This window comes from Stylophora pistillata, chromosome 7 (genome assembly GCF_964205215.1).
Source record: "Stylophora pistillata chromosome 7, jaStyPist1.2, whole genome shotgun sequence".
NCBI lineage: Eukaryota > Metazoa > Cnidaria > Anthozoa > Scleractinia > Pocilloporidae > Stylophora > Stylophora pistillata.
Window position 1 is genome coordinate 25,178,217 of NC_142525.1, and position 26,744 is coordinate 25,204,960.

At 42.4% G+C, this 26,744-nt stretch overlaps 4 pseudogenes; 2 read left to right on the forward strand and 2 right to left on the reverse strand.

The window, feature by feature from the left end:
- LOC148727228 (uncharacterized) overlaps positions 1 to 1,979 on the reverse strand; it is a 3,884-nt pseudogene extending 1,905 nt beyond the window's left edge.
- Positions 1,980 to 9,221: 7,242 nt separating this feature from the next.
- On the forward strand, positions 9,222 to 9,962 carry LOC148727229 (uncharacterized; annotated as a pseudogene).
- A 1,844-nt stretch (positions 9,963 to 11,806) lies between these two features.
- On the forward strand, positions 11,807 to 12,759 carry LOC148727230 (uncharacterized; annotated as a pseudogene).
- Positions 12,760 to 24,328: 11,569 nt separating this feature from the next.
- On the reverse strand, positions 24,329 to 26,518 carry LOC148727231 (uncharacterized; annotated as a pseudogene).
- Between the last annotated feature and the right edge of the window lie 226 nt (positions 26,519 to 26,744).

The window sequence follows — 26,744 nt, forward strand, 5'->3', positions numbered from 1 at the left end:
TCATCGCTATCTTCCTCCTGTGTAGACGCATTGAAGTCGAATGGCATGGTTGCTGTTTCTTCAGAATCGCCTTTGTGACAATTCTCGTCGCACCAGCGATTTTGTAGCAAGGCTCTTTCAAGGAGAAAGCTGATACGATAACCTTTGGACCATTCGTCATCGCTATCTTCTACCTGTTGTGCATAAAGACAGTTGGAGAATTGGTCCGGTTTTTGATGCTGAAAGGCAGCACAGATACTCGAAACCACGAAAACAGCTGTATAGTCACTTTTACTTGCTGCCGTTGTCATGAGAAACTCCCACACCTGCCAGTACTTATCAACAGGACAAAGCTGTCCCAGAAGGGTGGCCTCGTCCTTGTCAGTAGTTAGCAATTCATGAGCCAGGTGAAAAGCGGCGAAATATTCCTGACAAGTCTTGTGGATAACTGCATAGGTTGTCTTCGGTTTGATTTTGCTTGCACTGGCCTCTCGAGAAAGAAACCCAAGCTCAAGGAATTCAGTTGACTGACTTTTCAGCTCCTCTAAAGTGAAGGTTAATTCATTTTCTAAGAGAGCTTCTAGGGCCAGCTCTCCTAACTGATTTAGCTGGTCTGTGTACTTCTCTACGGGGTCTTTGTAGTCCAAAGAGATTTCTTTTTTAGAACAATATCTTTTAAGAACACAGTTGACAAGTTCACAATACAACGTGGTTTTGTTGTGAGGCAATATTCCACCTGTATCTTCAAAAACAAGACACAGAAGAGCTGTGTTCAGCGCATCGGCAGTCAATTCTCTAAGCTGTGAGTCCCTGTCTATTTCCATGATCAGTTTCTCAACAAGAATCGGTTTCTCGTGGCTTCTAAAGTACTTAATAATATAATCGTCTGCGTCTTCCTTGGTGTAGCCCACAATCTCAAACAGCGCGTCACAGTGTCGCCGAACTTTCATCCCTGCTTCGTGTCGAGCTGTTAACATGACATAGGTCAAAGGAAATACTCTCCCTGAAATCAAAGGCATAAATTCTTCGAGCAGGTTCTTCGGTAATTCATCCAAACCGTCAAGCACCAACAAGATTCTTGTTTGGTTGTGGCGAATGAAATGGAAGAATTTTTTCTTGTCTTTCTTGTCTACAGTAATCGGTAAAAGTTGATTATCGATAGCATCTTCAATTTTAGCAGTCTTCATGTCACGACAAGTCAGCCGAAGAAGCATGTCCACTTTAGGAAAAGAGGATTCAGTTGTAATGTTCCCCACAGACCAATCATATGCAAGCTTCTGACAGTAAGTGGTTTTCCAATCCCAGGTGGCCCCTCGATCAACACCACTCTTGGTTTTTCACGTTCACAATCACATTTAGATTCACAATCACATGCTTTGTATGGTCTAAACACATCAGTCCTTTTGACGGGAACATTTGTCAACTTCGCTCTTTCTTTCTTCCGGCTAACAATTGTCAGTCTCGTAAATATCTTGGACAGTTCAAACAGCAATTCATCCTCACACTAAGGGAAGGGACACAGTACAGTCCCTTTGTACTCGCGTGTGATCACTTCAACAAGTATATCTCTGGGTAATCTGGAAAGTTAAATTTAACTCTGCTATGATAAGTCACTCGACACACACGCGGTCGCCCGTGATCCTCGTCTCCATCTCCCCCCCTCTTTCCTTAGCTTACTCCGCGTCCTTAATTGTTAGAGAAGAAAGAGAACGCGGCAGCGCAAAAAAGAGAGAAGACAAACACAAAGAACTATTTCCCTGACAACCAAATGAGTCAGCATACGCTTGCTTGCCATTTTTTTACCTGCTTACTCGGTAGCCTAGCAAGGGTTACCCCCCCCCCCACCCACCCTCTCTTATAAAAAGCCACGCCCCAGACCATAAGGGAGATCATAAGGGAGATTCCTAAAGATGGTGTCCGCTATTTCAATCCGTTTTCTTCTAAGAAATACCGATCACATCTTTATACTTAACGCGTCCGTTCAACATTCTGGGGTCCATATTAGAGATAAGTATGTTTTGAGGAATAGGACTGTTTGAAAAGCTTACCAGTCGACTTGGGGTTTTCCGGGCATTGCATAGTTACGTCAAGTCCTACCGATTTTGTTATGTCTTGCACTTCATCTGCAAGAGACAGTCTGTGTTAGGAAGACTTCCACAAAGTGATAAAGATTGAAAAAGAACTAGACGCATTTCTTCCAAATAGCTTAACAGCTCCATTATCAATTCTCAGTTCGAAGGCTTTAATCTAAGTAACAAAGTATTTGCAAATTGTCGTGACCTCTGTTAATAGCTAAAATGATCGTAAATAAACCCTCATAGCAAGTCCAACCCTTACAATCCATCTCAAACCCCTCCTACATAAATCTTGTAAAAAGTGCACTCAATCCTTTCACTCCAAAGTGACCAGATAGGATTTTTTTTCGCAACTCCATCGATGCATTTTCAAGCGGAAGGGCACCATTTAAGAATTTTTTCACGCTTAGAGTGCGTGTGTATCGAGTAGCGGACGCACGCGGGAAGTCTGGAGAGCACGAAACATGCGTAAGAGTAGCTTTTTAAGGGCTCTCCAAACTTCACGCGTGCATCCATAACTCGATATAGGCACAGCTAAAAGCATGAACAAATTATTTAATAACAGAGTGACAATAACGATCTGCGCAAAGAAGCTTTTTTATTGTGATGGAGTGCAAAATTCTCACAACGCACAAAAAAAGTAAACAAACGTCCCTAAATGGCTGGTCAAAAACACGCCACATATTATACTTTGGTTTGTGCGAGAACATTTGATCCAGTTAACTGATAACTTTGAATGAAAAGCTCAAACGTAACGGGAAAAATGGTGAAAATCAAAGCTAAAGACCAATTGGTGACTTTTTTCTTCCCAGTGAATGTCTTTCGGCCAAAATTTGCTGCAGTTGGTCTACCGGAAAATTTGCGAAACGCGCAACTTGCGAGTTTTTTCGGCTTTTTTTGGCTGCTTGTTGGATCAACTTTATCCTTAATATCGTCATATAGTTGAGAGTTTTCCCTAACAGTACACGCTCTCATTGGTTACTTTGGGGTCATATGGCTAGAGTATCACAGTGGGCAAAATTGCAAAATCAATGATGCCAAAGGGTAAAAGTGCGATGTTATCAGCGAATCTTCACAGATGACCGTGTTCTCTCGTTGGCTTAAAAAATTTCACACTATTCCCATGGCAAATAGTTTCATTAATTTTTTCCCTTTGGACCAGTCGCTAATTGTTAAAAATTTCTCTAAAAGAAATGAAAATAATATAACACAAAAACTGTAAAGTTTAGGTTTTAGGACAAAGCATATTGATAGAAAATGGAACAATGATAAAAATATTAATGATGATGATAATAATAATAATAATAATAATAATAATAATAATAATAGACCAATAACTTGTCTAAACACCTGATATAAGTGGTACACTTCGTGCTTTCTTATTGATGTAAATCATCACCTACTGAGTTATGGTCTAATGCAAGGAGACCAAAGAAGGGCTAAACAGGACTGTTCGGGGACTGTCGACAACCTGCTCATTGATCGCATGGTGTGCTAGGATGAACATAGAGGTCATAGAAATCTGAGTATGGCGTGGATTGATATCTCTAAGGCGTACGATTCGGTGGATCATCGATTGTTAGTTGAGATGTTTAAGCTTCATAGATTTCCGGAATGGTTTTGCGTTTTGATAGGAAAACTCTCTAGGAGTTGGAAGACATGAATCATTACGGCAACTAAGCAGGGCTACGAGAGTTCAGAGATTATCCATTTCAAGAAGGCTCTGCCACAAGGTGATTCTCTCTGTCCGACACTTTTCACCCTGTGCTTAAACCCTAGTGCTTGTAAGTTGCAAGCCACCAGTGGTTACAAGTTATCAAAACCGATCTCCTGTAAGGTCACACATCTGTTATATAATAAGGATTTGAAGATGTATGTATCATCAGAAAGCAATTTAGAACGTCATGAGAACTGTAAAGGGAGGAATGGAATGCATCGGATTGAAATGGAACGAGAAAAAAGTGTGCGGTAGTGCATGTGAAGAGAGGGTGCGTAAAAAAAATGGTGAACATGAAGATTGATGAGCTGAAGTCGATGAAGAGCCTTGGAGAAGAAAGTACGTACAAGTTTCTGGGTGTAATAGAGAGTTCCAAGCAAGAAGATATGCTGGTTCTTGAAAACGCGTCGAAGGAGTACTTGCGCAGATTAGCGATTGTTTCTTCCAGGCTACTCTCAGACCATGCTACGGTAGCTGCAACTAACCAGTATGCCAGTATGCGCTACCTGTATTATCGTATTTTATGTGGACGCTGACGTGGCCACTGGCGCAGCTACAGCAAATAGACAGAGATACAAGAAAGATCATTGTAGACGGGGGAGGGGGGTGAAATCACCTTCAAGGATCAACAGCTATACTATACATGAGCAGGAAGTGTGGGGGCAGAAGATTAAGATTGGTGGAGACAACATACAAGGACATCAAGATCAAGGCGGCTATGAAGCTCTACAGTAGCCCAGATCCATCTATGGAGGCAGTAAAGATGTTTGAAGAGAAGTCAGCGAGAGTAGCGTGTCATTCAGTTATCAAGGATGGAAGCAAGTATGCTGAGGAGATGGGACTTCAACTCAAACTAGTGCACCCGAACCAACATGCATCAACGAGGACGGAAAAGCAGTAAAAGGAAAGAAAGTTAAAGGCTGTATAGCTAAGGCGCGTCAAAGAGAAATGCAAGCCAAAGAGAAAGACGAAAAGTGGCGGGGGAAGATGATTTGTAACAAATGGGAAGATGAGCAGTTAGACCAAGGAGATTGCTTTGCTTGGCTTAGCTGTTGGAAGGCGGCACCCACACACGTAGTTGCTGGTGTACAAGAACTTTACCAACAACTTCTTCCAACAGACGTTTTCTATCATAGGAAGACTGGGACGAGTGTTAGCGGAGATGAGAGGCGTCGAATGTGTGGTAAGACATGAGAGAGTGTCTCACATATCTTAGCTGGTTGAGGGGCTTTAGCTCAGACGTTGTATTTGGCAAGGCATAATAACGTTCTTGGGATTTTATTTTTTCAAGTGATCAAGGCGTTGGATCTAGTTGCATCAAAGGTTCCGCGGTTTTCACAGACCCAGCCAAAGCCTACGTATGAGAATGAGAGGGCAATAGCATATTGGGACATTTCCCTTTACGCAGATGGCACGCATGTAAAGGCGAATAGGATCGACGCCACCATGGTGGACAAGGAGAACAAGAAAGTATCGGTGATCGAGATGAGCTGCCCGTGGGTTGAAAACAGGGAGGAGAAAGCTGCCTAAAAAACAACAAAGTATGGGCCACTGCGCAGGGAGCTTGCACAGAAATACCCAGATTATCGTGTGACACAATACAATATTATTGTGGATGTAATCGGAGGTTATTCAAAAAATGTTAGAAAGGCACTTAAAGAGCTAGTGGGAGATGAGAGCGACACAACAGCTCTGCAAATACAGAAGTCAGTCATCACAAGCTCGCTCAACATTGCGAGGCGCTTTAAGATTTTGAGATAAGGGATAATAGATGTTTTATCACATTAAAGCGTTACCATGGCGATGTTAAGATCTTTCAGTATTTAGATTTAGGATTTTACTAAGTAGTGATTACGTTTAGGACTAAGGTTTTTATGATTACGAATTGCCATAGTTCGCTCAATATGGCGAGGCGAATTAAGATTGAAATAAGAGATTTTAGATATTTTATTACATTTGAGCGTTTCAATAGTGATGTATGGAACCTTTAGTATTTTGATTGAGGCTTTTCCTACATAGTGATTAAGTTTACGACTTTTATTACTAGGGTTTCAAGATTAGGAATTGCGATAGAAATTTTAACTGTAAGGACTTTGGTCGTTGCATTGATTGACTATGGCTTGCCGCCGCATCATTGTTTAGGATATCTGGGCATCCAGAAGGTTTTACTGCCATAATAATAAACATGGCTCTAATAGAAGAATCCAATTATAATAACAAGGGTTAACTATATATTTCGCTAACCCTGTTTGTAACTTCGAATTCTCTGTTGAACCCGCTCGTCTTGAGTCACAGAGGCAACAGGAAAAGGACTCTTTCCATATTCAAACCTGAATGGGAGAAGTGACCACTTGGGGTGCCTTTATTCCAAAAACAAACATCACATCAGTTAATTACGACCCCATAAATTGATTTCACTGATAAAAGTGGAGAAATAGACAGTCAAAGACTGCTTGTGGCTACTGATTAAGCACAATTTGTATAGCATCACTCTGTTGAATAACTCAACATATCGTATATCGCAGCTTGCTCGCTTCACAAATTTAGCAGCTCTTTTCCACATACGTCACTGATTCAAACAGTAAATTGCTCTCTTTTTGCAGAGAAAAAATTTCCTCAAAGCGGCCATGATGTGCAGATCCCATCTAATGAGATGTTTCTGCAAGAAAAACTTTTGATTTTAATTAGATGTAGGTGGATGCCTCCGTGAAATTATTTTGAGATGTTTATCGTCTTTAGTAGTGTCACGCCTGAAACAGAAAATGTTATGTCTACCTACATTTTTTTTCCAAGATTGAGGTCGTGCACAATCCTGTTCTTTTTTCCAACTAACTTTCATTTTTCATCATCTTTCTTCTTTTTTTATTGGTTATTCTATTCTTAGGTGCTTTTTGAACATTGTATGCTATGGGTAATCAAATGATTTTGAGTGCCTACTGAAACAGAGAACCGCAGGCAAAATTTTCAGACATACACAGTTGCACCAGTCCATTTGACAACAAATCGTGTGGTAACTTATTAACAATGTACCATACTCGTCAAATATACTTTAACCAAAAAACATACATAGAACGTATAAAACATTACATGCAAGTGTGTATAAAAAAAATTGCACACTAAAATTTCGCACGTGCGCGCATAACCTTCACAAATCTTCCTCAACAGTATGTATGAACAAGGCATTTTGAATAAGTGAATGAGTGAACGAGATGAGTGACTACCCGGAGAGCCTTTCAGAGCTGAAACAAACATAATATCAGTTAATTACAACCCCATCAATTGATTTCAGTGTTCAACATGGAAAGACAAGGGGATGGTTTTGAAAGATATCCTGGCCTACTGGTGAGCTTTACAAGGCATGCAAGTTTGGGATACTTGAAAATGAACAACAAAATTTGGCATCGTTTAACATCCTGATATTACCTTCAAGGTGATCAAAATGAAGCAGTGCCCCTCTGAGTTGTTTAGAAAGGTGATCCCCAAAAACAGTGCAAGGTGACCTCTTATCTTTAGCAGCAATCACAGGTCTGCCTTCTGAACCTACAGGTACAAAATCACAGACTTATATCTGACAGATTGATTCTCCCTATAATTTGCTCATAAGTTCTCTTTTCTAGGTGCATGTAGTTGCATCTGTCACTGAATAATTATAAACTTTTATAGTAAGCAGAGTGTGATTGTGGGGTAGGGTGAAGGAACATGAAATTGTAGCAGTGCAGTAAATTGCAATTGGTTTCTTTCCACATCCTGTCCTCTACTTTCCTTGTCCTGCTTTAATTTTATAACACATCACATTAACATTGGTCTTGAGGCAAACATGCTGAGTTTAATATGTTCCCCATTGGACCACTTGCTGAGTGTTTTAAAACATTTCTAAAAAAGAGATATAAATTAAAATAATTATACAAAAAAACTGTAAAGTTTAAGTCTTTGAGGACAAAGCCTTGATAAGAAAAAAACTGTAAAATTTACGACTCTGAGGAAAAAGCCTTTAAAAGAAAAGGAAATACAATAATAGTAATAAGAATAATAATAACAATAATAATAATAATAATAATAATAATAAAAACTGCTTTACATGAAAAGTTTAAGTATGATAATAACTCTTCATGACTAACTTTCAGTGTGACCTCCCTCTTGAACAAGTTTGTCTTGATTGACAGAGGTCGAAGGAAGAGGACACTGTCCATATTTCATAGAAGAGTGAGGAATGAGATGACTGACCACCAGAGGAGCCTTTTAAAGCTGAAAGAGACACAGCCCTGTCACTTAAGTTCAATAATAAAAATTAAAGGAAAGACAAAGGCATGGTTTGGAAAAATATCATGGGCTAGAGGTAAGCTTTACCAGGCATGCCAGCTTCGGAGTCAATTGAAAATGAACAAGATGACTGACGTCGATTAATATCTTGATATTACCTTCCCGCTGGTCATAGTTAATCGGTTTTCCTCTGAATTGTTTAGAATGATCATCACCTAAAACAGAAGAGGCTGGTCGCTCATCTCCTTTTGCACTAACAGGTCTGCTTTCTACACCTAAAATGCAAAATTACACTATTATAATGTGCTTCTTTTAACATCTGGTGGTAATAAACTAGCAATTAACTTACCAATACTTATACTTTGTCTGTTTATTTGTTTTCTTGCTAAGCCATCAAAAGTTTATCTGAGACACCCACACTTGCAAACAACCACTTCATGACCACTAATGTGTCTGCAGGTGTGAAGATGACCACTGGCCGAGGGTATTTCCTCAGCTTAGAGGTACCTCACTTTTATCATTAAATGAGGCTAAATGAAATATAGGCAAGGTTAAAATCAAGGCACGATGGTCAGCGGAGGACATGCTACGGGGTGCCCCCTTTGCAATTGCAGGGTCACGAGGTTTTCAATACGTTTTAAGATCGTCGCGGATCCTAACGTGAGCCGCCTCTTGTGCTGAAACATTTTACCGTATTTTCCGCTTTCACTCCGTTCGGATTAATGGAAGGACGCCAGACTAGAAATAGCCTTTCTGCTGCCTGCTTCAGCGTCAATGAAGGCCATCCAACATCGGCTGTTGCGTCCACGGTAGTTCCGTCCTCGTCGGCATGTAATACGCCACCTCTCGTAAACTCGCCAAGCATGCCGTCGGATATGCTTGAAATGGTTAGGCTGGTGGCTTCTCAAGCAGCTTTAGCGGCAGTAAATTAATTACAGGGCTGTTCACTACCATCCAGCACCACGTCAGCTACGACGAGTGGGAATTTGCTCGCTACGACCACTCCACCCTCGTCAGTGTCGAATCCATCGGTGGGCAACCACGTGGAAAGCTTCCTGGCAGCAGGTTCTACCTTGGGGTTCTCTGAAACGACTTTGCCAATCTCGGCTACAGGTACGTCTGTTTCTTATTCTGTACCGGAATTTTTGAGCACGTTCCCTATGCCTACGACGAACTCTACTCCGGTTAGAATGGCGATGCCAGTGACGGTCTGTAGTTTCCCCTCGCTTTCATCGAGTTTGTTCGATCAGCACTTCGTTGTTGGCCCGGGGTTTTCTCCAATCCCTCCAAAGATCGTCAATTAAATTTTGGCGGGCAAATTTACCGACCTGAGTGAGCTGCTTACGCCAAATCTTCTCCAGGCGCAAACCGAGCCACAGTTGTTGTTCGACGGCAGAGTAGTTCTAACGTCGAGCGGAAAAAAGCCTCGCCGTCGGATCGAAGACGTCGTTAGTTGGGTCGAAGCGTTTACAATTTTCATGCTGGTCATTGCATCGTCATTCCCGCATCGGTGGCGTGATCTAACGGCATATAAGCTCTTAATCCTACGCACGTACCGCCAATTTGGTGGCCAAGTTTGGCTCAACTATGACCTAGCGTTTAGGCAGCATGCCGCCGCGACAAAACTGACAGACTGGTCAGCGATGAACGTGCAGTTATTTAATTTCCATGCGGCAGGGACAACTAACCACTCTTACCCTGGCCGTGTGATCGTCTAGGGGGAAGCGACTGGATCACATTCCTCTGACATCATTTGCAGATCCTGGAACCGTGGCCAGTGTTCATCTCCTTATAAGTCCTGCAAATTCGCTCATAAGTGTAGCTCCTGCAATGGAGATCATCGCGCTGCAGACTGCCAGAGCTCAGCCTCCAGACGAAGGTCACGCTCCCCAAGCTATTCTAGGGATAGTGGGAGAAGCAAGAAACGCTAAGCACTGGCCTTTAAGGGCCCAATCGTCCATAGACGTTGTTCTTGTTGTTAGTTCTAATTTGTAGCATTAGTTGTTATAGTTCTTTAGACTACCTCCTGTCACCAGGTTCTGTTATCCACGAAGAAGGCGAATAAATACCATATATTTTGGCTATACAGTGACTAGGGCTGGGGTCAACCCCCCTACTTAATTTTTATGTGTCTTTCACCCACAGTCAGCCTCCCCCCAGTCTCTGTAGTGTCTCCTCTGAAACCAGATCGGTTTGAAAATGAGCTCAGGAGTCATCCAGATAGAGGGCAAGTCCTGTATGTCCTCGAAGGACTGCGTGCTCGCTTCAGACCCCGCTTTACTCCTTCGGGCAATCTTAAATCGGCAAAACGAAACAAGCCTACAGCATATAAACACGATGGAGTAATCGATTCCTACCTAGCTGACGAGGTCAGATTAGGAAGAGTAGCGGGCCCATTCGCATCCCCCTCGTTGCCCAAGTTGCATATCAGCAGCCTCAGCGTGATTCCAAAAAAGGGTCAAACAGGCAAACGGCGCCTTATAGTGGACTTATCCTCCCCTCAGGGGCTCAGTGTTAATGATGGCATAGACCTGGAAGAATTCTCGATGCACTACATACGGCTGGATGAAATTATCAGGATGGTAGGCGCACACGGGATTGGGGCCCTGATGGCAAAATTCGATGTGGAATCAGCCTATCGTAACGTCCCTGTGCATCCAGAGGACCGTTACCTGCTTGGACTTAAGAAGAGAGGCCAGTACTACGCTGACTTAGCACTCCCCTTTGGTTTGTGGTCCGCTCGCTATATTTTGAATTCCCTTGCGAATATGGTTCAAGGGATCCTTGTACACAACTATAAAATCTCAGACATGGTTCATTACGTCGATGATTTCATATTAGTGGCCCCCCCTGGTTCCCAGGTGTGTCATCATAACTTAGCTACAGCCATCACAGTCTGCCAACAATTAGGCCTCCCGTTGCATCCTAAGAAGTGTGTGGGCCCATCAACTGCTCTTACTATTCTCGGCATTCACCTAAATTCGGTTCGACAATCAGCAGAACTTCCGCAGGATAAGTTGGCAGCGCTTAGGGAGTTAATCGCAGCATGGACTGCGAAGCGCTGGTGCACCAAGAAAGAGCTGGAATCCCTGATAGGTCACCTTCACCATGCAGCCAAAGTCGTCTGGCCAGGTCGGGCCTTTATTCGGAGGATGATCGATCTCCTGAACTGCTTCCGCAGGCAGGATCACCCTATTCGGTTGAGTCAGGAGTTTAGACTTGACCTCAAGTGGTGGCGCCAGTTCCTGTCACAGTGGCACGGTGTTGGTTTCTGGCTATTCCCGGGGTTGCCCCTCCCCCAGACTTGGAAATTATGACTGACGCATTAGGGGCTATAGGATTCGGGGCCATCTGGGGCTCAGTGTGGTTTAACGGTTCGTGGCTACATCAGCAAATTGATAAGTCCATTGCCTATAAAGAGCTATTTCCCATTGCAATTGCCGCCGCAGTCTGGGGCCATAGGTGGCCAAGGTTGCACATAAGATTTCGATCCGACAATGAGGCAGTGGTCGCCGTCCTCAGTTCGAGAACATCAAAGGTGCCAGCCATCATGCACATAGTGCGCCATCTTTTCCACTCAGCCGCAAAGTTCCAGTTTTCCTTCTCAGCGCTGCATATCCCCGGACTCTGTAATTCAGTTGCTGACGCCCTTTCCCGTTTTCATTGGCAGGACTTCAGACGCCTGGCCCCAACGGCACTGGCAGAACCAACCCCAATCCCCCCAGATGTGATATGCGACTTCACGTCAGCTCTCTAGAATCCAAGTGCATGCATTTCTTCCAAGAAGGCCTAGCTCCATCCACACGACGTTCCTAGGCTTCTGGTCAAAAAAGGTTCATAGAGTTCTGCCAGCAACTGGGTAAGCTTCAACCCTCTGGGTCTCCTTGCCCAGTTCACGAGTGGACATTGTGTCTGTTTGTGTCCCACCTGGCCGGATCCATTCCGTACTCTTCAATCACCGTTTATTTGTCTGCTGTGCGTGCCCTTCAGATTGAGCAGGGCTTCAATGACCCTTTGTTAAATTGCCTGCGCCTACAGCCAGTTCTTCGGGGGATCAAGCAATCTCAGGGCGCAGTCAAACGCGAACGTCTGCCGATCACAGACAAGCTCATGATGGTGATTGTCAAATCTTTGGATCTACACAATTTTGACCACTGCATGTTCTGGGCGGCCTTTTCCTTGGCATACTTCGGTTTCCTAAGAGCCTCGGAATTCACAGTTCCCTCCTCATCCAAGTTTTCCCCCTCGGTGCACCTACAGGTGAAGGATTTGGCCGTAGACGCATCCCTAGACCCAACATAGACCCAAAAAAAAAAAAAAAAAACATGCTTACAGATCTTCATTAAAGCCTCAAAAACAGACCCTTTCAGAAATGAGGCAACCCTTCACTTTGGCAAGGGATCTCCGCCCTTGTGCGCGTTACAGGCAGTGTTATCGTACTTTTCACGTAGGGGAAACGCACCTGGCCCTCTGTTCAGGCTCCAATCGGGAAAACCGTTGTCTAGACCCCTACTCAACAAGTGGCTGAGCACCATTATGGAGACAGCGGGCATCCTTGGGAAGTTTTCGAGCCACAGCTTCAAGATTGGGGCAGCCACGGTTGCAGCTCGCAATGGGATTCCAGACCATCTGATTCAGACACTTGGTAGATGGTCGAGTAATGCATATCAGATGTACATACGGACACCGGCAGATGTCTTGGCTAGATTGTCACAGCAGTTGTCCTGACTACCGGTATGTGCATATTAGTGTATAAGCAAAGGTAGGGGGAATGGTGCTTGGTGGGGTCTCGGGTTGGAGGTACCATGGCTCAACCTCGGTCCCTCTTGTTTCAAGCACCATTATGGGGGTGGACCGAGGTTGTGTTGCCATGGTAACCTCCCTGCTGTGGGTAGTCAGCGCGACTGCCACAGTGCTACGGCACCTTCCTCCAAGCTCATCAGTGCCGATGAGTTTAAATGAGGCTAAATGAAATTTAGGCAAGGTTAAAATCAAGGCACGATGGTCAGCGGAGGACATGCTGCGGGGCGCCCCCTTTGCAATTGCAGGGTCACGAGGTTTTCAGTACGCTTTGAGATCGTCGCGGATCCTAACGTGAGCCGCCTCTTGTGCTCCCACCCTCCCTCCTCTATGGTGGGCCAAGAGCAGGTAAGTATAAAACAATTCCACTGACTTGTCAGTGTGACGGGTGCCAGGGGGGTGGACCGAGGTTGTGTCGCCATGGTAACCTCCCTGCTGTGGGTAGTCAGCGCGACTGCCACAGTGCTACGACACCTTCCTCCAAGCTCATCAGTGCCGATGAGTTTAAAGAAAAATAATCCTGCTTAACCCTTTCACCCCTCACAGTAACTATCTTCTAATTTCTCCTTTCAGTATCACCTTTGATTTAAACGGAAATGATCAACAATTTATGAAGCTCCTGATTTTTTAACAAGTAGGTAAGAAGTAGATATCAACAAATTCACTTTTCTTAATTAGAATGATTTTCCCAATATTAATGTAAAATAGCTTACCAAATATTAGACTGTACATCCTCTCTACAAGACTTCTAATGGGCTCTTCCCAGCTGTACATCTCAAGGTACTTTTCACAGAGTAACTTTGTTTCTGCTAGTCGTTTACTCCTCTTTTTCTGTCGCACAGCCTTGATTTCTTTGGCCCAGTCTTTGGGATCTTCAGAGTCAATTACACACACTGATCCAAAAGGCACCTCCCTCAGAGCTTCTCCAAATCCTGAATTACCACTGACAAGTACAGGCAAACCTGAAGATTAGGCTTCAAGAGCATTGACTCCAAACCCTTCAGTCTTAGATGGTATTATGGCAAGATCCACCTCACAGAGTATATCAGCAAATACTTCTCTACTGTCACTGAGGCTGTGGATGAGTAGCTGATTACGATCAATGCCATGCTGAGGGAACTTATCTGCTATTTCAGCTCCTTTCCCTCTTGGTGCACCAACAAACTTCAGTTGGTAGGATTTATCATTTAACTCAGCAATTGCTTGAGCTGCAAGGTCAAAAACCTTTCAAAATAAAATCTTCACAGCAGTCACCACTTCCAATGACTAGGACACGGAATGTTCTTTCTTCAGCTGCTTCCTCCAAATCCAGACATTCAGAGAATATGCCTGGAGTGACTTCAAAACCACTTTCATTGCTCTTTATTATTGTGACGAAGGTAACGCTTGTAAGTGTCTGCCAGCTTGGGTCCAATTGCCACAACTTGATCAGCCTTCTTACACAATGCTACTTCAGTTTTTTGCAGTTGTTCACCTCGTGAAATGCTTTGTACATTCCAAGTTCTTCTGGGGCAGTGTGAACAACTTGGATCCATTTGCATTGGTGATGTTTTCTGATGACCTGCACTTATTTGCCAAGAGTTACTCTATGTCCTATTACACAGTCCATGGCATGTCCATCTGGGACAACCATTAGACAGTCAACTGGATTCATACCAGGTAGTGTTTCAGCAACAACAAGCCGAACATCATGACTTTCTGCATTGTTCCTGTCTTCTTCACTACATTGTGGAAGAAAGACACTAACTTCCTCATTGGAGTGTTTAGCCAACTGTACGGCAAGCTCTCTGTTGATGGTTGACAGGTCTCCATCAGTTGATGATCTCCACTCCCTGCTCAGCAAAGTGACTTTCAGTGTCCTGTTTTCTTGGCCTTCATGTGAATCAGATATAGAGGCTACACTGGGAATGTCAAAATCCTACGAAAGCAAAAGGAAAAGTATTCAAAATAATTTGCAAGTCTGCTCAAAGGAACTGCTTGTTTAATTGTGTAAAAAATATATTCTACCCATTTCTGTCTAAATTTGCTTCCCGCTGTGTTCTTCCTAATGCCACAAAGTCACGTACATGAATGAGACGCATCAATTCTAAGTTTAATCAAGCTCCTAATTTCTACATAAGGTTTAACTGTCGATATAATGCATATAACAGATATCTTCTTCTTTAGGACTAACTTCTTTTTTTTTGAAACTCAACATGTACCAGGAGGTGACCATCCTATTTGCTTGTTATTGGTTAGATGTTGTAAAACATGTAACCAAAGATGGTGTTTTCTTGTTTAAAAGTCTAGTAGTATTTTCCGTGGTGCTAAAAATTAAACTACACAGCCTCACAAGAAGATTCAGCTATCGCATTCCTCTTACCTTTGATAGCCCAGACATCACTGAAGACTTTTACTACTAAATGCTGCAGCTAAAAAGGAAAAAACAATAAACTGTCAAACTACCTTCACTTCTCTACACTGAGCGATATGGGGCTCAACAGGTGAGTTGTAGAAAATTGAGAGGTTCAAAAATAGATTGAAAGTGTGGTTTTCCGCTGGCTGAGGGACGAAAGAAGTGAAAAATGTTTTTCTCACACACAGCTGGGAGAATGGGTTCGAGTGTGTGGGGGTCTCCAGGTCACATGGCATTTCAAGGTTCAGTTCAGTTGTTTTATTGCCCTCTGCCATTGCCTGACCTTCCCCACCCACCCACTCTCCATATGTTTTAAGGGATATAGGATTTCAAGTAGTGCCTTAGTTCCAGTTATTTGTGCATGTCAATCTTCTGTGTCTAGGCTCAGTTTCAGCTGTTTTGTTAGTGTTGTAACCCTAATGGCTCATTGTGTTGATAACATAAAGGTCGGGCTGCATGGTCGGCTTGGCATGGCTCCCAGTTGTGTGTGAGAATAAGTTTTTGTGTAAGAGAAAAGTTAGAAATCTAAAACATGGAACACCTTGAAAATAATCTAAATAGCAGGAAAGTTAGAGCAAAGAAAACTTGAACAGGAAGGTACAGTTAATATCAACCAATTCCAAAGAGTCTAATGCCAAAGAGCCATTAACTGGAAGAAAACTTTAACATGAAAAGTTGTTGGAGTAAACAACAATACCAAAGAGGAATTACCGGTACCTTGCACCCCTCTGGTCATCCACAAGAGATGTCTGTTGTGCAGTAAGGATTCCATCAAGATCTTGAATCCCAGTATGACTCTCCAACCCTTGAAGGTAACTGTACAAAAATAATTATTGTAACGAGATGTAACAAAGTAAAGATCAGCATGCATATTCTCCATACTGTTCTCTGTACATTTCCTAAGGTTCTGATAAGGAAATTCCTTTGGCAACCTAGAGCTCCTGAAACTGGTGATGATTTCCTTTATTCTTGTAACATCTGTGTGTGATTCAAGGGTGATATTGTACGGAAACATTACATGTAGATGCTAGTCATTCTTAAGTGTTAAAGGTCTAAGAAATATGCTAGGATGACTTTGTTTAATATCTACTGGAAACATTTCTACTCAAAACATTTCAGAGTTCTGTGGGAAAGTAGAATATTATGGCGATGTTTTGCAATAATTCAGACTTAAGTCAAGAAGTAGCTTAGACACATTAATGATACTACAACTGACATAACACTTTGAAATTGAAAACTAAGTTTATTTAATTGCTCAGTCTTATGGAACGCCATAACTGTCTCATGATATTTTTTTTCTTATCCGTGGTACTTTTCTTATCATCTTCGGTGCTTTTATCATGATGTTCGGTGCTCTGGTTGCTATAATCGGTGCCAGTCACCTTATACTCGGCTCTTTATTCAAGGTGCTCGGTACTTTCCACATTATACCTGGTGTTAAAGCCATTATACTCACTGCTAACCGCTTTATACTCGGTGCTTAGATCAATTTTAGCGGTGCAGCTTTCTTTATATTCGGTGGCTAGTTTGTCATGCTCTGTGCTTTTTCCATAGTCAGTTTGCACCTGATTTGCGGTCAGTTTAGCATCTGGTTTGCTGCGAACATCTTGTTACTCCGTGCAAACAACTTGCTACTCGGTGCTCAGCGATTCGGTTCATATGCATTATATTTGGTGCCTTTGCAACATGGTGGTCGCCGAGCCAGTACATCTGGTCATCTAAACTACTCCAAAGCTCATGCTCGCATCGTATTCGTGAGACTGGTCCCCAGAGCCCACCGTTGAGATTGATCACGTGGTCACCGCGCGGCTACGGTCAGTGAACATGTACGATACATGACGTACAGACCGATAACGCGCCAAGAGCAATTTCTTCCCGCCTCCCGTCTCCTCTACTTACTATGGTACAAACCGTAACCTTACAGGTCATTTTCATCTATTAAATTTATGGATGACATACCTCGAGAACTGAATTTGGGAACTCTAGTTGACAGATTTAATGATGAGAAAGTGGAAGTTGACACCGTAATTTCAGCTTCAGACAGCGAGTTAGCTCGACTTAGTGTTTGTACCATCGGCGAACGCATATGTCTTCGCAGTCTTTACAAGGCAAGGAAGGAAGCACCCGTGCCCTTCTGCCACATCCTACTATACGGGTGAAGTAGTGAATATTTAAAGCGCAACCAAAAAATTATCGAAAAATCTGTCTCGAATGATTGTTCTGTTGTATTTGAGGTACCAGGATGAGGAGCACTCGATGAAATCTCTATTTCCAATTTGTTTCAGACACACACTCTTTTGATCACTCCTCTAACCCATTTTGAAATGCACCTTATGTAATATATTCATACGTCATCATACCCATGATGCATTGTGAATAAAAGGAGAGAGAACACACCATGTGGTTGTTGTGGTTTTCTTAGCTAAAATACAACATTTCTGGCGACGAGGATGGCTGCTAGTGCACCTTTAGGTAAAGTCGGGGAGTTTAGTCCCGACAAAGAGACGTTCAGCGCCTATGTTGAAAGATTTGAGATGTTTTTCACTGCAAACGGTATCGTCGAAGGAGCGGGCGAACGTCAAGAGGCGGCCAACGAACTGGTCAAAGAAAGACAAAGGGCAATTTTTCTCACAGAAGTTAGGCCAGAAGTTTATTCTACACTAAGCAATCTTGTGGCGCCCACGAAACCGAAGGAAATTCCACTGACCGAAATAATCGAATGTCTGGAAAAACACTACAACCCGCGTCCACTCGAGATTGCCGAAAGTTTTCACTTTGGCACACGTAATCACAGGTGGCCCAAGCTCTGTCACAGGCTCTTTCACAGTGAATAATTAAAGAGTTTGTATAGTGGTTTAGTTGGACTTGCTTTTGAGCTCCGTAAATGTAAATTTGTGGGAAATTATCAAAGAACTAAAGTCTTACCTTCGTAGATAGTAGTCTGTGTTGTTCTCCTCGCGATTTGAGGCCGTTTTGACGTGTTTTAGCTTGACGCCCTAAATTACCGCGCATAAAATACGGGAAGGTCGAAAACTTCTGTTGACACATGCTCGCCAAAGTCGCTCGAAAACAACACTTAAATACTTTCCCTCGATTCAAAAATCGGCAGCACGAAAGCCAAATAATTGCCCTTTAAGTTCACGGAAAAAAATCCCACAAAAGTCGGTTTGTCGAGCAACCAATCCAGCGAGAATTTCAAATTAACGGCCGTTCGGAATTCTTCTAACTCGTGGAAGGAACTTCTTGTGCAGCTGAGAGACAGTTGTCAACCTGGAACCTAGTCAAATCTCTCTCAACAGGTCCTCCCCATAGTCTTCTAACACCAACTCTTCACACATACTAAGGTACCCCAGGTAAGAGGAAATTTGTTAAATCCATTGAAAACTGTAAAGATGGACAATGTCGACGATCTAGTCAAGTCGATGAGTTTACTCGTGGTACCTTAGTATGTGTGAAGAGTTGGTATTAGAAGACTATGGGGAGGACCCGTTGAGAGAGATTTGACTAGGTTCCAGGTCGACCGCGCATTAACGGTCTCTCAGCTGCACAAGAAGTTCCTTCCACGAATTAGAAGAATTCCGAACGGCCGTTAATTTGAAATTCTCGCTGGATTGGTTGCTCGACAAACCGACTTTGGTGGGATTTTTTTCCGTGAACTTAAAGGGCAACTATTTGGCTTTCGTGCTGCCGAGGTTTGAATCGAGGGAAAGTATTTAAGTGTTGTTTTCGAGCGATTTTGGCGAGCATGTGTCAACAGAAGTTTCCGACCTTCCCGTATTTTATGCACAGTAATTTAGGGCGTCAAGCTAAAACACATCAAAACGGCCTCAAATCGCGAGGAGAACAACACAGACTACTATCTACGAAGGTAAAACTTTATTTATTTGATCATTTCACACAAATTTACATTTACGGAGCTCAAAAGCAAGTCCTACTAAACCACTATACAAACTCTTTAATTATTCACTGTGAAAGAGCCTCTGACAGAGCTTGGGCCACCTATGACGTAGTCAAAAGCAAGGTGAATCCGTGAATGACTTCATTGTTGCAATAAAGAAATTGTCTATACACTGCAATTATGGACTGTTTCTGGACAGAGCTCTGAGAGATCGATTTGTTTGTGGTCTCAACGCTGTCAAGATACAAAACTAGTTGCTGAATACCGAAGACCTTACGTTTGATCGAGCATGTCGGATTGCAAAGTCCATGGAGATGGCTGAGAAGAATTCACAAGAATTTCGCCCTGCTGCTGCCGTAGGAGAAAGTGAAAGAGGAACTGTTAACCAACTTAAAACTGAGAAAAATAGCGCAAAGGAACACTCGTCCAACAAATCATGTTTTAGATGTGGAGGAAAACACAACTATAATAGTTGTAAGTTTAAAAGTGCTAAATGTTTTAGGTGTTCAAAAATAGGGCATATCGCCGCAGTATGTCGTGCTAAAAGTGAAGAAAACAAAGTCAACTCGTTTTCGCCTAAGGGTAGCATTCAAACGATACAAAGTAATGATGAATATGATAAACTGGGTTTATTTTCTGTCGAAACCACTGTCTCGAAGAATCATAAGTACAAAGTTAACATGTCACTCAATGGTTGTATGTGCGAGATGGAAGTGGATACTGCAGCAGATCGCTGAATTATGAGTAATAGTACTTACTTACTAAAATTTAGTAACTTCACCCTTGCACCTTCAAACGCTATACTTAAGACCTACACGGGGGAGCTGGTAAACGTGAGTGGAGAAATGAGATGTGATGTGGTATACAAGGGCCAAACGTACTCGTTACCCTTGTTAGTTGCAGATTACACAGAGAAACCAACTTTGCTTGGGAGGGATTGGCTTAGTTGTGTTAAGTTGGATTGGGAAAAAATCTTTCAGATTAGAAGCCCACTGAGAACCTCATGGAAACACAAGTCAGCTTGACAACTTAATTTCAAAGCACAATTTTCTCTTTGAGGATAGTTATGAAGGTCTTCAGGGGTTGGAAGCCCATATAACTATTAAAAAAGGGGAAAAACCTGTTTTCTTTAAACCCAGAAAGGTGCCATATGCCTTAAAAGATGCAGTTGAGAGTGAGCTAGATAAGCTGGAGAAGAATGGTGTCATAAAGAAGGTTGAGAGGTCTGAGTGGGCAAGCCCAATAGTAGTAGTACCCAAAGCTGACAAATCAGTCAGAATATGCGGTGATTATAAGGTCACTATAAACCAGTCAATGGAGGATGAACCATACCTTCTTCCAACTACACAGGACTTGTACAATGCTCTTAGTGGCTCCAGAGTCTTTAGCAAACTTGATTTGTCGCACGCTTACGCTCAACTTAGTGTTGACAAAGAAAGCCAAGAATACCTTACCATAAATACACATAAGGAGCTGTATTCTTACACCAAGCTTCCTTATGGGGTTAAATCCTCCCCAAAACTCTTCCAGGCAAAAATGGACCTTACATTACAGGGAGTAGAAAGGTGTGTTTGCAAGCAAGATGATATTCTCATAGGTGGTGCAGACTCTCAGGAAAAACTGAGAATCCTTTCAGAGGTATTAGAACGCCTGCACAAATATAATGTACACTTGAAGCTATCCAAGTGCGAATTTCTGAAAACAGATGTAGTTTACCTTGGCCTACGAATAAGTGAAGCTGGACTACAGCCGGTCGAAGAAAAACTTGAAGCAGTTAGAAAAGCACCAGTACCACGTGATGTAAGTGAGTTAAGCTCATTCCTGGGAATGATCCAATATTACAATTCCTTTCTTCCAAACCTAGCGAGTACTCTAGCACTCCTTCATGATCTTTTGAAGAAGGGAAAGGCATGGGTTTGGACTACTGAGTGCCAAAAGGCCTATGATGCCTGTAAAGAAGGCCTTAGAAGTGACTCTCTGCTAGTTCACTATGACGTCACTAGAGAGCTTAGGCTGGCCTGTGATACCTTCAGTTATGGGTTTGGAGCTGTCATTAGTCATGTGATGGATGACGGCAGAGAAAGGCCCATTGCTTATGTCTCAAGAACTTTAACGTCTAGTGAAAGGAATTACGCCCAGACTGAGCGTGAGGCACTGTCTATCATCTATGGGGTAAAGAAGTTTCATCAATTCTTATATGGGCGGAAGTTTACTTTGGTCACCGATCACAAACTCTGCTGTCAATTCTTGGACCAAAGTCGGCCATTCCCACATTAGCTGCAGCCCGGATGCATCGATGGGCCCTAGTTTTGTCAGCATATGACCATGAGATTGTATTCAAACGATCGGAAGATCATGCCAACTGTGATGCATTGTCACAACTGCCACACAAAGGCTCTGATCTAGCTAGTGAAGTTTCAATTTATCGTGTAAGTGCTGTTGATGATGATTTTCCCATCTTAGCCAAAGACATTGCTAGAGAAACCCAACATGATCCAGCAGTGAGCAAGGTCCTTCATTTTATGTCTAGATGGCCAAACAGATGTGAAGATGAAACACTAAAACCTTATCACAATCGTAGGCTAGAGTTGTCCTGTGAGCAAAGCTGTATTCTTTGGGGTTCAAGAGTAATCATCCCACCTTCTCTAAGAGTCAAAATGTTGAAGGAGTTGCACTGGGAACACCCTGGTATGTGCTTTATGAAGGCAATTGCACGCTCATGTGTGTGGTGGCCCAAAATGGATGAGGAAATAGAGGATGTAGTGAGGTCTTGTACAGTGTGTCAGAGCACTAGGAGTTCTCCACCATGTGCACCTTTAATTCCATGGAAATGGCCAAGTAAACCATTCCAGAGAATTCATGTCGATTTCTGTCAAAAAGAAGCTGATTACTTCCTAGTAGTTGTTGATAGCCACTCCAAGTGGATAGAGGTCAAACATGTGACCTCAACCACGGCTGATAAAACAATTGATGAGTTACGGTTGATCTTTGCAGAGCATGGTTTACCAGAAGAGCTAGTCTCTGACAATGGTCCACAATTTGTGTCCCATGAGTTTTCTGAATTTATGCGTAAAAATGGAATAAAGCACACTTTGGTCCCTCCCTATCATCCACCATCCAATGGGGCAGCTGAGAGGTCTGTAAGAGTGTCGAAAGAAGCATAGATAAAGCAAGTATTGGAGGGAGCCAAGGGAATATCCATGAAGCATAGATTGGAAAATTTTTTGTTTAGGTATCGCACAACCCCTCACAGCACCACTGGTGTGACCCCAGCAGAACTCATGGTAAAGCGTAAATTAAGAACAAGGCTAAACTTAGTTAAACCTGATCTAGAACAAGCTTTTCAACTCAAGCAAATTAAGCAAGAAGTTTATAAGGATCCTAAAGTTGATGCAGAGAGATTTTTCCAAGTATATGATAGACTGCATGTACGAAACACCAAACCAAAATCTCAGGTTGATAGGTGGGTTCCAGGGACAGTTGTTAAAGTCTGCGGTCCCAGAACATATATTGTTAAGACAGGATATCGGAATCGTTCTGTTCACACTGATCACATGATAAGGGCTTGTGTCAATGCACCTGATAAGGTTGAGGAAGCTGAAGTTATGGTTCCTGAATCATATGAACAGCCTGAGCAAGAGGAAAATCCTGACAAAACCTCAGAATTGTCACAGATACCAGATAACTCAAATCCAGTTGTGCCAATGGCACCTATTTGTTTAGGTCATGAGGCCTCCGCCTCTCCATGTGTTTTGAGGAGATCCGAAAGAATGAAAAAACCTGTTGATAGACTTAACCTTTGAGCATCTAGGTATTTTCATTTGTTGATTGTTATTGTTGAGTTATGTTGAAAAAGAAACCCCATTTTGCTTTGTGGGGGAAAGTAGTGTAATATATTCATACGTCTTCATACCCATGATGCACTGTGAATAAAAGGAGAGAGAACACACCATGTGGTTGTTGTGGTTTTCTTAGTGTGATTATCCTAAAATACAACACCTTACCTATTTTTATTTAAAGTTTTCCCTCCCGTGAAGTGGCAAATCTCATGGTACAGTAGTAAAGCACTGGATTGGTAGACTGACAGCCCGAGTTCGAGGCCCAGCAGCCGCGAGTACCTAACTGAGATTTTCTCTTATCCCCTTCTTTTTTCTACTTTTCAGTTCTACTGCTTATACTTTACAGCTATTACCTTCTTTCCTTTCTCCGTAGAAACTACTGTTGAACTTCCATGTACCAGCCTTTGGGCGAGAATGGATGTTTGCTTTGAGATCTCATCTGTTTTTTGTATCGATCGATCGATCATCTACTTTGCTGCTTTCGAAAAATATCTGTTTTCTGTTGCTTTCAAGTCGTCTCCTTTTTGCTCTGTGGAAATACCCTGTACACTACTTACTTATCTGATTTAAAGTACGGTAATCTGCTTTATAGATTACTGACCTGATTTGCATATTAAAAAAAAAATTGCGGGCACCCACAGAACCTGTGCCTAAGTTTGATTTTGGGTTAAGGTGGCTCAATGAGGTTATGCAAGATCACGAAGCGCGCGCCAGTGACATCAGTCGAAAGTTAATATTCTCGTTGTTTTTGCTATTTTTCAAATCAAAGCTACTGAAACATAAAAAACAAGGGCCTAAAGTTGTTGTACAACAGTTACCTCTGAAGTCAAGGCTTTTAGTTCCAAATTAAAACTACTCAAATATCGCCATTTTTTGACGTCTGTTTGACTTTGATTTCAATTTTCTTCAGTTTCCTTCGGTAAAATTTTCTATTATTCTCCGACCGGGTAGAGTTTGACAAGACGAAACTTTTAAAATCGAAAAAAATAGGGGTTGTCAAGGTAGTTTTTTCGCTTTTAGCATTTTTGTTGTTTTTTAGCTGAGCGAAAAACTTGTCTTACAAATTTTTCTGATAAATTCACAGCAAGAAAAGCTAAAAGGGTATAACATCTCTGCCAGATTTTAAGGAATTTCACCCAAGGAAATACGAGAAATCTGAGGGGGAACTTTCTATTTTCTCACCTCAATGGAAAATTACGTCATCAGAATAGGAACTCGCCAAGATCGCTATTTGAGCATGCGCGAACTTTCGAACCACGCGGTTTTGTCGAGGACGAATGTGTAAACACGGGAGGTCTTTATCTTTGACGTTTTTGTACAAACTGCTTTTGACCTGAAAGTCAGTTGAGAACATACCTTAATTCACTATGTCGCAGAATCCTTGGAAATCTCTACGAAGTGTTTCAAAATTGCGGAGATTATTCTAAACGTGTTTGTGACCCTTGGAAGCGATGAGCGACTGGACAATGGCGGTCTCGTCAAAATACACACAAGACCTTTCCGTCCAAATCGTTGGTGCAAATTATTTAAATCCTCATATCTCAGGCCACTGCCAGAAATTTTTTCGGCAATGCGTTACCTTATTGGGCTATCCGCATGACCTGGATTGTACAGCTTTCCTCGAAAAGACAGGAGTCTCTGATGACGGTAGTCAACTGAAGATATTTCAGGTCTTCGGCGGCGTCCTGACAGGGATTACAGAGCTTCTGTTCACCAGCATTTCATCAGACAAAGCCAACCTAGACGAAAGCAAGATTCTTCGAAGAGCGATCACGTCCTCTAGGGCGTCGTGGGCATCAAAGGTGGTTTGAAATAAATGTTCGTAAACAGAACTCTGCCCAGGCTTTGGAAATTTACCTTCTGCGCTTTGGAGGGAAGAGTCCTTGCTTTTGATGAGTGATTTCATCAGTGTCAGAGTGTCTGCAAACCGGATGGAACTGAGCTCCGCGATAAAATTTTCGCCACCGTTTCGAAGAAGTATTGGAATATCCAATGTGGCGGCGTTGTGTCCAGCCAAGATTGTGCAAACGGAGCTTTGTGGACCGTGTTGAAGCTGAATCTATGCTGGCCCTCAAAAAAGTTAAGAACTGCCTAAGTACTTGCGATAACTCAAAGGCTTCTACTCGTCGATTATCTTTGAAAAGTCGGCGGATTCCATTGACAGTTTTAACTGTAAGTTTTTTTACCTTTGACGCGTGAGAATCTATGTCTCTGGTTGGTAGAATATAGCATGAGAGTTGTTTACCTGACCTATCCACGGCAGCGAGCTGACATACTTCTGCTGATTTCCCCGTTGAATTTGTCTCTATGTCAAATAAAGCAAAGTGATAAAATTTTTCCTTTTGAACTGCGGGTCTCGAAGTGTATTTCGGAACTGCATTTTCGTACTGTTCTTGTTGTTGTTTCGTGATAGCAGTGGTTATATCATAAAGATCACTGATTGAAAGTTCAGAATTGTTCAACTCCATTGTTGTCGCAGAAGAGTTTAGGTTCAGGCCAATGCCACTTTCATACATAGTACCTTCTTTGCCCTCGTTTTTCGAGGTTTCTGAAATCTAGTGTTTGTGTAATTGTGATCGACGTCGCTTCAATGCAACTGTTGATTTCCTTTGTTTGTCCTTCGAACTTTTCATGTCCATTTTCGTATTATGGTCTACAAAGAAAAGACCTGGCTCTATGTTAAGTGACGCTAGAGTTTGAGGAATATACCTGTAACCTAAATTTACTTGAGGGACACTGCAGGACACTCGATAATCATTGCTTTCACTTCTCCCGTAAAAGTGAATTTTGGTGTTCTTCGAGCCCACCACACTGTTCAGAGACTCATTACGTTGAGAATTTGCTGCAGGTGCAAGTTTGTTTATAACAATGTCTGTGCTATATTCAACAAATAGAGATTTCAGGGCTGATTGAAGGCTATCTCCTTGGAGGTCTTTGCCATAGGGAAGATCTCTGTGACAATAATGAGAAGGGTCTTTCTTGTATCGACACCATGTTTCTCTACAACCAGTATGGTCACCAAATGCATGAGGCACAATGCTTTGAATTGCAGATTTCATGTTTGTAGCATCCCCCTTAATTTGTGCAATACAGTATGTAAAGGATTTGACAAGGTAATTTATGACTTTCTGTGACAACACTGAACTGTTGGGGAACTTACTTTGTTGGCTCAAGTTGTGTAGGCGTGTTGTAAGGGATCTTTTTATGTGAACTGTATCACTCAATTTTTCCACACCATAGGGTACCTTTTACTTTAGGTGAGATTCAGTCATTGAATCATCATCCCTGGTGTAAATTGAAAATTTGACTTTTGATTTAGTTACCTTATTGAAAAGTTCAACTGCAGCTAAAGGCTCCAATGACTTTGAAAAGCCTGAATGATTTTTTCTACAGTCGTGGTCATTTGGTTGTTTTCCTTCCTTTTTTAGCTTCGTCACGGGAGCGGCATATTTTATTTTTAGTTGTGTTGTCAAGGACCTTACCAGTTGAAAGGCCCATGACTGCAGCATGTCCAGTCTTAGAGTTGAAACCTCGCCCCCGTTTCTGTCACCCCATGTCGTAAGAACAGGCAATAGGTACAAAATTGTTCTGGTCAGTCTTGTTACCATTTTCAATTGCCTTCTCTCGTTCAAGGTTTAGGAATTGCTGGCAACTATTCTTTGCTACTAGCTCTATTGCCTTTCCAGCTTCCCTTTCCCGATTTTTAAAAGTTGATGAGTTCAGTGCAGGCACATTGAGGATTGAAAGTAAATGTTTTAAATGGGTGTTGCCCACTCTTGTG